The following is a 12,138-nucleotide window of genomic DNA, read 5'->3' as shown; positions in this document are numbered from 1 at the left end:
ATTCTAGAATAAAATCCTGATTTTATTTTCAAATTATTTCCTTTTATAAGCAATTTTCTTCCAACAACAAGAACTATTCCCCAACTATTAACACTATTACATTTGGGCACAGTTTGCGAAGCATCCCCAAAGCTCAGATTTATAGAAACGTTTCTGTCTAATGTAACATTTTACGAGCGTGGTTCTATTCAGTTCGTTACATTATTCGTTTGAACCGAGTATTTCACGTAACAAGTTTTTCCCATCTTTTTATTTTAATAGAAAAGTAATTTATCTTGATTACTTATCCACCGATTCTATTAATACGATTGCATTTTGACGTATCAATTTAGTTGTAATTATCGTGGAAACATTTCTATTTAATAAACGTAATGGAAACAATTTCAATGAGGGTAAATAATACGATCGTACGTATAGCACGGTGTAAATATAATTATATTAAACGCAATTCGATATAAACATAATCGAAAGAGATAATGGATACGATTGGTTATTGCGATCAATGTCCTCGCGATGAGTTTTCGAAGAACTAATTAAGATAGAAGTTGGGACAATCGAATAATTTAATTCATTTTCGTATTTACGTTCATATTGCGAAGATAAAATGGTGATAAAATTAATCAAATAAAATCAACGGAATAACTGTACGTTTTTTTGAAATTTGAACGTGGAAAATATTTGACAAGATATCAAACAAAAATATGAATATCATTTAATTGGTTATTTTAAAATTTGATAGCACGTTGTACAAAGAACGCAAAAACTATGTAAAAATTCATCGAAGAAATATTCAAGATAAACTAAATCTAATTTAAAATTTCCAATCGAAATCTTTTAATCGATCTTCGATAATAAATTTTTCCACGATAAACACACGCTCCTTACGAACCCAAAGCCACTTTTCGGAGAGAAAAGTATACGTACCAGAGAGAAACTATACAATTCTCGAAGAAGATCGCCACCGATTTGGAAGTAACGCTGATAAAATTCCGCCCAACTTTCAGAGTAGCGAATTCCTCTGTCAACGATGGTGGGAACCGTCCGTGGAGAGGAATCACGCATGAGGGAGCGCCGCCCTGACCCCAGACGCGACTTCACGTGTCGTTGACTGCGCCCCAATATATGCACAACACGCAGGAAACCCGCACGTGGGAACATCGTAGCTCGGTTACTTAAGGATACCCATTACCGCATCGAAACAATTACGGCCCCTCCTTGTGTGTGCCATCATTTATGTGCATGTGTGTGTGTGCGCGCGCTCGCCACGCCGGCTGCCTCCTCTCTTTCTTTCCTTACCATTCAAACCCGCTCTTGTTTCTAAACTAATTGCGGTCGCGCAAGGCTCGCGTTGAAAAATTGGAGCTGTGCACGCGTTAACGCGCATAAAGGATTCTACGCGTTGTTTTCTTTCCTTCCTTCCTTTCTTTCTTTTTTTCCTTTTTGTCTTTTCTTTCTTCCCTCCGCTGTTGTACGAGAGCGAGGATTTCGAGCAAGCCAAGGTTGGATTGAATGGATTACGCTCGATGAGAAATGAGAATTGACGATTCGCGTTTCCTATTCGAATATTCGAGAGTATAACAATTTCTAATGACTAACTATCTTTTGTCTAATAATAACGAATTTCTTTTTTTTTTTTTAGAATTTTTCGTATTTACATAAATTCGCTTAAATCTCGAAATCGCGCGATATTTGTCGGAAAATATTATATGGCACGGTTAGAAGAATTTATAATTCGAATTATAAAAGAATGCCTGTTTGAATTTATTTCTAAAATTAAGATAGCTTCTCAATGTATAAGAGAAATTAAATCAGAATCTTTAAGGATAATTAAAAAGTTACAAAATTTTGGTAAATTAAAATTGAAAGTGTTCGTTCTCGTTTATCGATATTACTTCACGGTTTATGGAACAGAGATTTACCGGAACAAATTCCCAATTATCTATTAATAAATGATATTAATTATTATGCGACGATCAGATAATTTTCGATCCCTGTCACAAAGTCGCCACAAAGCTAAATTATTAGCATCATGGAGTTGTACATCGATTCTATGGAATGGAAGGAAAATTGGCACACGAGGATAATTAATATTGGTATATACGTGCAATCGATCGTATCGATACGTTCCATTGTTGATGTCCTGTTGTGACAAAAATATACAGTCCGTTATTGGAATGATAATTGGAATACACAAGGGGAACGTGGCAAGTATGGATTAAATTGAATAGAATTTTTCAAATTCAATCAAATCCCTTAATTATGATAATTAAACCCCCCAGCTCAATTAAAACTTTGACCCGGATATTATGGAAACGCATATGGAATTATGCGAATCAAAGAAAGAAATAATATTGAAAATGCTAATTATGGTAATGAGAATGGCGCAGGGAAACGTGAGATAATTTTATAATATGTTATTCAAAAAATGTTATAATCTCGAAGAAATTGATAAATTTATAAAGAATGTAACGAAAAGTATGTTAAACATTTTAACAAAGGTTGATGAGAAACGATATCGTGCAAAAGAGATTTATTAAAATGGGTCTAATAAAATGCACACGAAGATGATGATGCGGCGGATAAAAAAATTTGGTGGGCTTAAATATGGATAGCGTTGAATACAATAGAATCTTTTATCTGATGAATGCGCCCTCTGCCACTAAAGATTTTCATAGATTAAAAGTTCGTGTCTCGCCCTCTCCTGAGGTTTCCACCCTTTCTTTCCTTTCTTTTCAAAGAGACCGGTAATGAATGTGCGCGGTTTTCACTTAAAAAAAATATCGGTAACAAAGATTATCCAAGTATATCATCCATTGAAACGACGCTACAATAAACTGCATTATTATTTTTTAAATTTACTCAAACTCTGAATTTTTTTCGAATCGAGACAAACACAAAACTATCCATTAGCTTAGTTGGAATTTATAATACGATGAACGCAGATGCAAAAAGAAAATCGGATAATCTGTAAAATTTCTTTTCTTCCTTATCACCACCACCTTCACAAATTTATAACGATCCAGCAAGGAGACAAGGTGCACTAAGAAAGTGCGAAGGTTTATCTATTTTTTTCAATTAGGTTGTACCTCGGAGCATTTCTCTTTTTTCTTTCTTTTTTCGCCGGTTGCCAGTGGCCGGTGCCAAGAAACGGTGACGTCCCACGGAATCAATTCTTTCTCCCCCATTCTTCCCGACTTTCTACTCGAGGAAACTCGGCTGTTTGCGGAACCGAGGAACACTCTCGAACGCCCTGTGCTCATTGTCAGACGACCACCCACCCCGAGCATCCATCCCTCTTCCCCCCATTTTCCACAAGATTTGTATCCGTGGGTGTGCGGCAGACTCCTGTTTCGAATTCCGTGATATACTCGCTTGCGTATGCCAGAGGAATCCTCTCTCTCTCTCTCTCTCTGGAAGACACTGGAACGATACTGGAACCCTTATGCCTCCAAATCTCCCTTCTTACCCTTTCTTATTTATCGCCTCTATCGAGCAGGATGAAATTAATCTCTACACGCAGTTTTTACATGGATCTGCGAGAATTCGTTTATCATCGAGATATGGAACGTGGCGGTTAGATCTGGGGTGAGCTGCTTTCTTGGAAACGCGTGAGGATGTCGGGGGACGGAGTTGGATTATTTGAGGTTTTTGAGAATATTTAATGAATACATTTCGAATTTTCATCGATGATTTAATGATTCATGGGCTCGAAATTAAGGATATTGGATCTATGATTGGATTTTCGTTCAAATTATTGAGAAATAATATCGAAATTATTTTTTATTAACGAGTCGATTTACTCGACAATTTTAATAAGTTTCGAGTGTTTTGTTCGAAAATATCGCTGTAAGCATTATGTTTTATTTTTATGATGGAAAAAATTGATTAAATTAGATTGAAATTAAATTCCTCGAATTTCAAAAATACGATATGAAATATTTAAAATATTTGCGTAATAAAATATTGTATATTTTTGAAATTCTAAAGTTTTAAAAATTAACGTTTAGAAAATAATATAAATTACAAATTATGAATTAAAGAAATACTAACTTTGCGATCTGTGACGAATATTTCTCTTTTAATTTCGATTGTACGAATGTAATCAAGAAAAATTTCCAATCTTTTTCAAGTTATTTTAACAAAGGAGAAAATAGATTTCATTCGAAAAATAAACTAATTGAAATTATTCGTAGCTAACCATATTTTACGATCATGGCTCGTGTTTAAACACACTTGGCGGTGAAAATAAACGAATAGAAAAATTAGTTACGGTTTGAAAGCAAAGCGTTTGTTGATCCACCAGTTTTGTTAAACTTCTACCTGTATTTGCGCGAGTCTTGGAAACTTTCCCTTTGATATTTCTACTCTGTTCAAAAATCATGCAACAAACGTACGATTCATCGTGCAAAAATAGCGATTGCAACGAAAAAGTCAGAATAGAACCTTTTTTTTAACATTATAATTATCGAAATAATAATAGATGTGATATTGAATGATTGCGATTTCATGCGATCGAAACGAGAAAAAGAAAGAAAAAAAAAAAAAAAGAAAAGAAAAATTCAAAATAGATTCAAAATAAAAATTCAAAAACAAAAGGATTTAATCTTTGTATCGTAAAACAAACTTCAATCGCGACGAGTTCGATCGAGTTATTTTAATTAGATTCAATTACCATGACAATGATTTTCGAGAGAGAAATCCTTTTTCGAATGTTCATTAAACACTCGACGTTCGTTAAACGTTATTACAATGCACTAATTGAAATTGAAATTTACTATTGAAAACGCTATTCATATTTGATACGTCACCGGATATTACAACGAAAATGAAATGTTAATAGATTGATATCGATTCAAAGGACGGCCAATTTCAGAAAGGATGACAATTTAGATACGCAATCGTTTTTACCACTCTATCTCCCTTTTTCAATAATAACATCCACCCATCTGAATTTTTACGCGTTGAAACCTTGAAACAGAGAAATTGCTCGCGAAATTATCAGAAAACCTGGAACGATATTGTGTTCCCTCGATATTATTTCGAGAGATCGTCGAACAAAAGAGGAATTTGTATTTTTTTTATGTATGAAAAAAATTTAATACGTAATTTCATTCCTATATTTCGAATAGCCCGAATATTCATCAGGTGGATATATTTTCGAAGAAAACAATATTTCGCGCACGTGATAAAAAACAGTTTTAATTTACAATGTAATTTCGATCGCGTCGTTGCACGTCCGACCAAAAAAAAAAAAAAAAAAAAAAAGGGCCCCGACGGTATGGAATTATTCCGTTGTACTATCCTTTTTTTTCCCCCTCCACCCCTTCTTTTTTTTTATATCATTACGAAACAAGTGGAACTGTACGGACGTAAAATGGACGCATCCGTGCGAGATCTAATCCCGCACGACGTAATTTAAATGAACGTATTACACGATGGGGGCATTATCGAGGGCATGGAGCAAATAAAATCGTTGCAACAATACGATGAACGCGCTGAAATAAATTACACGATGTATTATTAACTTACGAAAATCGAGATGGAACGGGACCGAAATAACGACGTTTACGATGCACGAAAACACGGGGAAATGGCCTCTTGCTCCTCGCGTATGTATGCTCACGAAATTATGCCGGTTTATCCTGGTCACAAAATTGATTGATACGCGGATTGCGAAAGCATTTTCGATTCGTTCAACAAATAATTTATACAATTACTTATCGCTATATTTAAATTATCGACACTGTAAATGAAAAATGAAATTTCGTGTGTTGTTGTTCCTTTAATGGAAACAATTTTAACTTTATTTTATTCTATTTTATTCTTTCCCAATTGTGCTTTGCAAGTTATTTGCGTTAATAGAAAGAATATCAACTTTATTTCATCTTTTTTAAGAGTCAAATATACTTGCAATTATTCGTACATAATTATTCGTACGAGGAGAAATTCCTTCTATTTCGATGGTATTTTTAAAAAATACAAATTCCATTTCTTTGAATGACGGAAGATATAATTTTTTCGAAGAAAACAGAATGATTTCGTACATATCATACATCTTACGTGCTCTCGAATTTCTCAGAGAGAATAGAAGATACATACGTATGTAAAAGATTGTCCATTTTTTAACTCGAAATAGCTAATAAGATCTCGAAAGAAATTGGTTCTCGGATTATATTTTACTACGTTCGTTACCAAGATTATCGAGCTTTGCATAAGAATGAAAAATCGTAGGTTACTGTGCCCAGAATTTCGACAGTGGCTTCAAGTTCCAGGATCGACTTTTCGAAGAATGAAGATGAAATTGCGAATTGTACAAAATTTTTAAATTTAAAAGATTTGTCCATGATTAAACATGTCAACGAAATAAAATAAAATAAAATAAAATAAGATAAAATAAGGAAATTTTTTAAATTAAAAATATTCATCATATTGCGATCGAACAAAAGATATTCAAATTGTCGTCCGTGCATGGGAGAAACTTTTATTATAAGAATTCGATGTAGTCGTAACGTGTTCCTCTACGATTCTCTCCCTTCTGTCAAGTCAATGGTCTCTTTGCTGTTCCAAAGATTTACGAAACACCGTGCATTATTTGCAACTTTGCATTTTTCGCCCGCTTCTGATGTATGAATCGTCTCAACTCCATCTGGAGCCGGATTGACCTTTAACACTTTCGTCGCATCTGTTCCAACATGTTCCATCAATGGCGAAATTGTGACGCGAACTTATGATAAATTTACCTTCGAATATCTCATTTTGCTGACAGTTTTCGTCGACATTCATATCGACGACGGTACATTTCCAAGGAAACGTTGAAATCGACGAAACACGTTGGAATAATTATACACAATCTGCGTAAATTTATCACATCTGATTCTGAATATCTTATATTTCTCAATATTTTCTTGTAAAAATGTTCATTATTTTCCTTTATTCGAGAGAAATCGACTTTCGTACGATTCTATTCTACTCCACGCATGAAAGGAAACTTTTGAATGAATCGATGCTCAAATCGTCCGAACTACTACAAAATAACTATTTCTTTCCTTAGGATTTTTTCGAAACGAGGGAAACAGAATTCGTAAAGGATCACAGATGAACTTTAGAGGAATTATCGAAAATTACATCCCTTCGATTCGCCTAATCGGAGATATAATCAGGAGTTAATCGTTTGATACTCTGGTAACACTTTGATTCACATTTTAATCCACTAAATCAACGAGGAAACTCGATAATTATTGAAATAACGAAGTAACGCGAGATTTGTGCGCTTTTAACGTGAATCGTATATTCCCATATTGGAATTCTCGAGTCGTTCGTTCGATTTCCTTTTTTTTCCCCTCCCTTTTTTCCCTGTTTTTACTCGAACAGAAGGCCGTAATAACGTAACCGAAGATCGCAAAAGGGAAACTATCCGTATCGAAACGGTTCGATTCCGCGTGCTTCGTTAACTCTACTCGCGACTTGGACAATTATTTTCGGTCCATTAAGCGCCGGTTTATCCGAATCGAGTAAATATCGAGGGAATTTTCGACCGGGGAAAGGGGATAATTGCGAGCAACTTTTATTCGAGGAGCGTCGAACGTCTGTTTCGTTGTTCAAGATGGAAATTCTATTTCAATCTTACACGGATTCCTTTCTCCTTCCAACTCTGCTCTTTCCCCCCAAATTATGAATCTATCATCTTTTAACAGCGTCGACGTGAAAATTGTGTGACAAGAATTACTCCAATCTAAATTATTCTAATCTCAATGGAATAATATTGGAATATGTAAAGAATATATTTTAACTTAACGTTGAATAAGAGGACAATTTTGCAGAATCAATTTACCAAGATGCAAGAAGTAAAGTAGATGGATCGTAAGCTTGAGGGATGGAATGAATTTCTGAGAAAGAGCATACGTGTACACCAATGTTTTTTGCCAACAAGTTTTTCCACGATATAACACGCCATTTATATCTGCTGAGATTTTCTATTCATACATTTCTAAGAGCGTGCTCTCAGAGAGCGGTGTAAAAGGGTTCACGCCTTCGTTCAGTATCTTTTCTCTTAAAAAATATACTTAATGAAACGATTTTCAGGAGCCAAGTCTAAGTAGAAAACATCTTCGAAAAAAATATACCGTGCATGAATATTTAAATTGAGCGAAGGTAAAAAATAAAAATTGTTAGAAATTTCTAAAATAATTTACTATTTCCTCTCGAAATTTAATTAATTAAATCAAGATTCTAAAGACACACGTAATAACAAAGAAGGAATATCGCTTCGAGAAACGACTGTACGATTAATTAATTTTCCTAGACTCGCTATATATATATATATAGGGAAGAGAATATCTTTCCTTTGATTATTCATTGTCCAGGATCTCGATTTATCGCGTTTTAAGATAGTCCAATATAATATCTTCGATATCATCCTCCTTGCGCACGGTCTTTCTACTTTCTAATATCTCCTCGACCGTATAAATATTCACGATGATTGCTCTTTAAGCATCTCTGTCGTAACTGGCAGGCTCGTCGTCGAACTTTTGATCGATCAACGAAACGATCCGTCGATTAAAACCGCTCTTGGCAGTGGCGTGGTTGAGATACTCGAGAAAATGCATCTTGGCGTGGAAGAACTCGGAGATGCTTAATCTCCATAACAGCAAACTGGATAAGAAACAGCCTATACTTGACATATTTGACTTGAAAAATCCTTGCATTGTCGAAGAATTTTAGAATTGAAATTAGAATTTTGGAATTCGTGAGAGGATGATTTCGAGTCTGTCGATAAATGTAATTCATATTCGTATTTCATAAAGTGGCCGGACACGTTTGACGTTTAATAACCGGCAAAGATGGTAACGAGAGGAAACGTTCCATCTTTGAATCGAGTTAGTCAAGATGCATTCGCTGGAGGAGAGATGAAGGAGGAGCAAGTTTAATGGACAAGGTTGTCAAGGTAACTAGCGCTTGCTCGAGTGGTTAATGAACTGATGATGACCATTTTATAGATGTTAAAGTTGTTGAAAGTTTAAAACCTCTTTGATGGTATTGAAAGGGTTTTACTTTGAACTCGAACGATGGAAGTAGATCAGTATTTACGTGAAATTTCGCGACACAATGTTCCAGAGATGGAAAATTTAATTTATTTACACGTTAAATTTAATTTAGGAGAAATTATCGAATATATTCTTTTCCTATTTTATAATTGTTATGTAATTTGTAATTGCAATACGAGGGATAGTTATATATCATCTAATTAATTATGAAATTGTACATCTCGTTTAACAAAGATCATTTTTGTTATACGAATCACATTAATTAATCAAATAATAACGAATCACATTCGTCGATTTAAATCAATCAAACCACGATAATTTTGTTACCATGATATTATTAACAAATCTAGAATATTAATGAAAAGAGGATAATAATTGATTCTATAACAATTCTGAAACAATTTGTACATCTTATACTGCAAAATATAATGGAACATTCACACAACAATTACATCATTAACCTATTTATATCGTAAATGTACATGCATTATGATCGAATCATTCGAAACGATTTAATAAAATAAGAAAGATGAAATCTTAATTCCTTCACCGAGGAAATGCATCAATAGAAATCTAGACTAAGAACAGGATGTAATTCAGATTTGTACACATCGTGACGAACTGGTGGATACGCAAGTAGGGAACGAGGGAGGATTTATCGAAACGTTTTAAAACGCTTGAAAAGTCGAATCGCGAAAGTCGCGCCTCGCTGATGAATTATTCATCGCGATGAGGGGGAGGTGGAATCGTTCGTTTCGAGGACAAATCACAAGGCGAGGCACAAGACAATCCCCCCGAACTATCCTCCCTTGTTCGAGTCTCAACACGTGCTTGACTCGCTTCTTTCTTTCCCGTGGTACGCTTTTGCTGTTTAGAAACTGTTGGCTTCTCCGCTTGAATTTCCACTCAGATCAGTCGCGTTTTGATGTTTCGAGTAAATCGAAGGGATTTCGTCTCGAGTCGCTCGCTTGTGCTTCCTTTGTTGATCGCGGCTTTTCGAGTGTACTTTACGTTTCCTAGTCTGTTTCGAGCGGATTTAATGTTCGAATTGTGTGGCGCGGCAGCTTTAAACGCGGCTATATTTGCGTTAGATTTGGCAAATGTACCGCGCAAATAACGTGGGAGGAATTTTGTAAAAATTCTGTTCTCATCAGCTTGTTTGTTTCAATTTTTAATGTTGTTTGTTATTAGCGAAATATCGATATTTATATTCGCGATATTTTTCACTTGTTGTTTCTCTGTAGAAATTATTTGTTGATTTATCTATGTGTTTATTTGTTTAGTGATGTAGTTTACTAGCTAAACGAATCGATAAGTTAAGTGTATATATGATTTGTGCACGTATCAAATGTTTTTATTTGCATTGCATCAAAACATTATTGCACAAAACATGTCATAAGCAAAAAAGAAAAATAAAAAATTGAATTATCAGTGAATTTTAAAATGATCTTAATCCTCTCTAAAGGATATTTCTTTATAGAGAATTTCATCCAAATTAAACTGTAAAAAGTTTCAAGAAAATTTTCATATCTTTTTCTAATATTCTATTAATGGCTGTAATATTGATTTCATAATAAAAAAAAAAAGTACCTCGAAGTTTACATTTTAAAGAAACCCATCTTCTTCATACATATTAAATACCCTACATTACTTTACTACAATTTTTCTTAAGACAAGTTTTTTTTAAATTTCCTCTAAAATAATTTTCAAACATATTTCCTGCATGTTTTCTTCACTCCATAAAATAATATCTTCCCGTATATACACATAAAAAGAGATTCTTACGCGTAAAGTTGGTAAACACTGTTCCATGGAATAACAGAATAACGATAGCGATAAATTTCACCAGCCATTTCCTTTTTTTTTTCCCCTCCCCTTCTCCATTCTCTTCCATTTCGTTCATTCTCACGAAAAATATCTTATGCATTAAAATTCGCCATTTGAGCCAATCCAACGCGCAATCCTTTGAATTCTTCGACAAAATTTCAACCGTTTACGCGATTCGCATATCCCCTGGAAAAATGAGAGCTATAAGGGAGGGAGGTGAAAAAAGTTGCGGGCCAGCTTTCCGCCTCATTGAGATGCATAACTATCGCCAATGAATTAATCACGGCTTTAATGCAATATGGCAGAAAAGTTTTTCGCCCGTTTAAAGGTTTGAAACTCAGCCAGGCCGAATGGCGCCGCAAGTTCGCATCCGGAGGATCCACTTCGCGTGGATTCCGCCTCTTCCGTTCGCCGTAATAAATGGCCCTCGCCTCGGTTTCATAAAAACCTAATTGAATTTGGTGGAAACCGTCTACTAATCTCGCGAGCCATTGAATTTGTCTTGTAGAGAACACGAATATTGTACGATATTTCGAAAAAAGAAAGGCGATTGGAACGCTGATTAGATTAACGTAATTATATTGAAACACGTTAGGATATGAAAATAAGAGAATAACAATGTGTGAATATTTGAAGGATTCTTTTATAAAGTAGAATATCTTTAGAATAAATTAATTTTTAATAATTTGGCTTGCCGGTAAAAGGTTTAATGGATTATTAAATTAAAATGTATAACATAGTATAAATAATGTATCAGATGTGGGAAATATACGATCAATTTTGTGATATCAAGTCGATCCTTCTTTCTTCTTTTAATATAATGCAAAAGAATATTTTTCTGTGTATGAAAGTATATCGATATATGTAAAAAAAAAAAAAAAGGAAGACGAAACTTTTCTCTAATTGAAATTTAAATTGAAATAGTGAAATAGACTTTTGATATTGATATTTTTTATTTTCTTTTTTACAGGTACGTGCTGCTCCATTTTGTTTTTTGACTCCGTATGGATTAATTAAATGTGCCATTAGTAAGTACAATTGCAAAATACAAATCGAAATATACGATACTCGAAGGATGCGATACCGATTCACGAACGAATTTATAAAAACTATAAAGCAGATTGGTGAATTCTGTATTTTGAATTCGATATAGTAAAACGTGATCGATCAACATCGAAACGATAACTCATATCAATCCGATAAATATTCTGCGGTTAAACTGTTTTAGACTTACAATTAAACGACGGTTTTACGGTTATACGAAGCG

The 12,138-nt window shown here is 34.3% G+C and overlaps 1 protein-coding gene across 12 annotated transcripts in view; it reads left to right on the top strand.

The window, feature by feature from the left end:
* Window positions 1–12,138, top strand: part of LOC108002344 (hemicentin-2) — a 349,141-nt gene that overhangs the window by 90,274 nt on the left and 246,729 nt on the right. The gene's annotated exons all lie outside the window — the stretch shown is intronic.

The sequence above is a fragment of the Apis cerana genome, linkage group LG11 (genome assembly GCF_029169275.1).
Source record: "Apis cerana isolate GH-2021 linkage group LG11, AcerK_1.0, whole genome shotgun sequence".
NCBI classification, from domain to species: Eukaryota; Metazoa; Arthropoda; class Insecta; order Hymenoptera; family Apidae; genus Apis; species Apis cerana.
This window is presented reverse-complemented; position numbering and strand designations above follow the sequence as displayed.